This window comes from Astatotilapia calliptera, chromosome 9, assembly GCF_900246225.1.
Source record: "Astatotilapia calliptera chromosome 9, fAstCal1.2, whole genome shotgun sequence".
NCBI lineage: Eukaryota > Metazoa > Chordata > Actinopteri > Cichliformes > Cichlidae > Astatotilapia > Astatotilapia calliptera.
The window spans coordinates 4,880,454-4,883,939 of NC_039310.1; the positions used below are offsets into that span (position 1 = coordinate 4,880,454).

General features: G+C 38.8%; 1 long non-coding RNA gene across 2 annotated transcripts; it reads right to left on the minus strand.

Annotated features, from left to right (window-relative positions):
- Positions 1-278: 278 nt before the first annotated feature.
- LOC113029238 (uncharacterized) lies at positions 279-2,804 on the minus strand. 2 transcript variants are annotated; one of them, XR_003273369.1, is made up of 4 exons: positions 2,532-2,804; positions 1,991-2,069; positions 1,517-1,612; positions 279-755 (listed from the first exon to the last, which is right to left on the minus strand). It is a non-coding gene; the product is annotated as an uncharacterized LOC113029238 (long non-coding RNA). The 2 variants fall into 2 exon arrangements; XR_003273368.1 differs by lacking the exon at positions 2,532-2,804 and having other exon boundaries at positions 1,991-2,228.
- Between the last annotated feature and the right edge of the window lie 682 nt (positions 2,805-3,486).

Consider the following 3,486-nt stretch of genomic DNA (forward strand, 5'->3'; position numbering starts at 1 on the left):
ACGGAAATTCAGTTACTTTACATTTTGTTTATTTAACATTTTTCATGAAAATTTAAAAACATCAAAAATGTTTTTATAAAACAACTAACATGGACATCGGCACCATAAAGTGATCATTATAAATTCTGTGTAGAACATTTATCTTTTTATAAACTCAAAGGACGACATCAGTCCTAATTGCATCTTTCTCAAAATACACAAAAATGCAAAACAAAAAGTCAAATACTAATCACTTTTTTTTTAAATAGAAATGAAAAACAATTTTTTAAAATGGGTACAAAGATGATCAGCTTCCAAATAACCAGATAAGGCAGTCAAGTATAGGAAAATTAGGTAAACTGATGGAGTTAAATCCACCCAAAGCCTGTAGTAAACTTAAAGTGCTTAAAGTGCTTCAAACAAAGTGCTCAGTAACAGAGTGCGTGTCCTAACAAACATTGCCTTATATTCCTTAAGAGCATGTAGGCAGGGGTTTCAGGGGTTTGCCGTCATCAAGCCCCATGAAGATATTTTGGACTAAGGCAAATGTGTGAACCAGCTTCCTGGGGTAGTCTAAATGCAGAGCATAGATCAAGCCAAACAATAAAGCAAATGCATTTGCAAATCTGGGAATATCACGCATCACCTAGTCGCCTTTCACCAAAACAGCCATGCTTGAGGAAGTAAAATGGACTGGACTGGGAAGCGCCGTCGGTAACCACTGTGAGAAGGGCAACTGGAGTGTCAATGAGGGTCGACTCATCCAATGCATCCGCCTGGAATAGACACAGTATCAATGGTAAATGGCCTGTATTTGTATAGCGCTTTACACATTCAGTCATCCAGACATTCACACCCATTCACACACTGGTGATGGCAGCTACATTGTAGCCACAGCCACCCTGGGGCGCACTGACAGAGGCGAGGCTGCCGGACACTGGCACCAGCGGGCCCTCTGACCACCACCAGTAGGCAACGGGTGAAGTGTCTTGCCCAAGGACACAACGACCGAGACTGTCCGAGCCGGGTCTCGAACCGGCAACCTTCTGATTACAAGGCGAACTCCCAACTCTTGAGCCACGATCGCCCCAATTAAATAAGTAAGGTTGGTTTGAGAGAATGTGACAAGCATGACCTGTAATCTAGCAAAACATTCAGCAGTGTAGTGGGTTACTTTGTAACGAGTTAGGGTACTCTACTTTTTTTGAAAAATGTACATTAACGTGTTAGCTTCTTGCATTACATAATTTGTATTTTTATTATTTTTCTAAAAAAAAAAGTAATTTTTATTTCATGACTTTATCTCAAAAAGAAACTAAATCTTGACTTCAGCCTGGTTTTTGGGCCACCTGCAGCATAGCCATAGTGCTGTGATACGCCTGTGCCCTGCTCCTGACCTGTGTGTGTGTGGGTTTTCTACAGAGAGGGTATTTTGTTTGTACAATTTGGTAGCTGCTAGGGTATTAAATTGTATTTAAAAAAATCCATAGCATTTTATCTTACTGGCAGAATTTAAGTAATGCAAAAATACACTTACATTACATGTCTAAAAGAATTCTGGGTCCTCCTCCCACAGGTATACAGGAAGGGCACGAAGTACTGCAGTGCGTTTCACGTTGATATCAGGCGCCTCCTAAAAAGGGAAAAGAAAAGTTCATTTAACGCAAAGTTTTCAGGTGTCATTCTTTGGGGAGAATACATGTTTATGAAACTGCATGACATCAGACTCTACTAAATTTTGGAGACTTTTCTTTTAAGATACAACCTTTCTGTCTCTTGTGACAGAGAGTATGTTTCTTAATCATTTGACAAAAACCCTACACAGTATTTTAAAATAGTGTTCTCCAGATCAGAGCTGTGATCTATATAGAACATGGGGTTCAAAGCAAGGAAAAATTGTGTGTTTATCAGTGAAACTTTTAATTTGTGTTAATTTTATCATTATCAATATATGAAATCTTCACCTTAAGGGACTTAATGAATGGTTTCTTCAATAGATCTTTCAACTCACCTGTGTTTACTGTCTCCACCTGAAATTAATTGCAGTCTGAATTTTTTTTTCTTCTGTCTTTTTGTCTTTGGCCTTCAGCCTTGGAAGAAAAAATAAAAATATTGAAAACCTTATCAGCACACTAAATATACAACACCTTGCTATATTTCAATTGTTTTAGATAGAAGTTGCCACTGCTAGCTAAGTCACTTTTGAATGATGCTAATGAGAAGAAAAAAAAAAAACCTGCCGAACAATGAGGCTGCTGTTGTAAAAACGCCAACTTTCTTGCGTTGGCAAGGGGTCGTTAAAATATCACTAAGACCCTTTCTTTATGTGTGATTCTTCGTAAAACTGTGTTTTAATCGGTTAAAACTGTAAAACTGACGACATAATCTATGTTTGAAAAAGAGCGCGAACAACCGCGAACAACTATTCACCACCTGGGTCTGTGCTTTTTAACACAACAGCGCATTCGAAAACAAGTTATTGGCTGCAACATATTAATATACTTGCTTTTTTACGGAAAAAATAAACATAACGAAGGTTCAGTTTTACTTACAAGTTTCTCCAAATGTGTTCTCCAGTCGCTCGAGAAGGGCAGCCATATTGAACAGAATTTTCTGTCAACGTCGTTCAGGTTAGAGAGAAGACGTCATGACGTCATGACGTCCACATGCGGAGCTCGGAAAAAAACATTTACTCAAAAATCATAATTAAGAAAGCAGTATTTACTCTTAACTTCTAAGCCATGTACAATTATAACTGTTTGAATCGTTAACCGAACAGAAAAGTTTTAAGTTGTTTCAACTTTGTGAGGAATTTTAATTGTTATATCCACAAACTTTATAAGTCAGGTAGACTGTTGGGGTTTACAGTGCAGATGGTGGGGGTGTAGTAAGGAAGTTGGGGGGAAGCAGACAACTCCACAGGAAGAGTCTTTTGTCTCTTCGAGGACTCTGGGAGGTAACAAGGGAGTGTGAACCTTAAGGTGTGAAACAGCTGTGTACTGCCTTTTGTTCCTGGAGAAGGTATTTAACTGAGAGCCATGCTGGGCTCAGGGAGACTCTGCTGACCGTCTGTCCCGCGGTCATGCAGGGACTTCATCAAGCTTGGTTGTCTGTTCTTTGTGTGTTTGATTAAAGAATGTTAGCTACCGCTCACCGCTCGTCTGCAGGCTTTATTTAATGGAAAACTTCCACAACAGGCAAAAAAAAAGCTTTTTGCTAAAAAAATGATTCAGAGCAGAAGATTTTTGCTCTGCATCTTAAAATGAAAACATTGCATTTATTTACAATTAAAGACACAGAGCAGGAAGTGTGTTACTGTTTTACATCCACAGACACACAAGAAAAGAAGCAGGCAACATGAGGTCAAGTTATGGCAATTTTATTTGTGTGTTTCAGTACATGTATTTAGATTAGAGTTTTTAAAAAACAAGCAAACGTCCCAAGAAGAAGGATGGGGAGAAAGAAAGGTGGAGAGAGGAGGAAGAAACTATTGAGATGCTCCTGGGT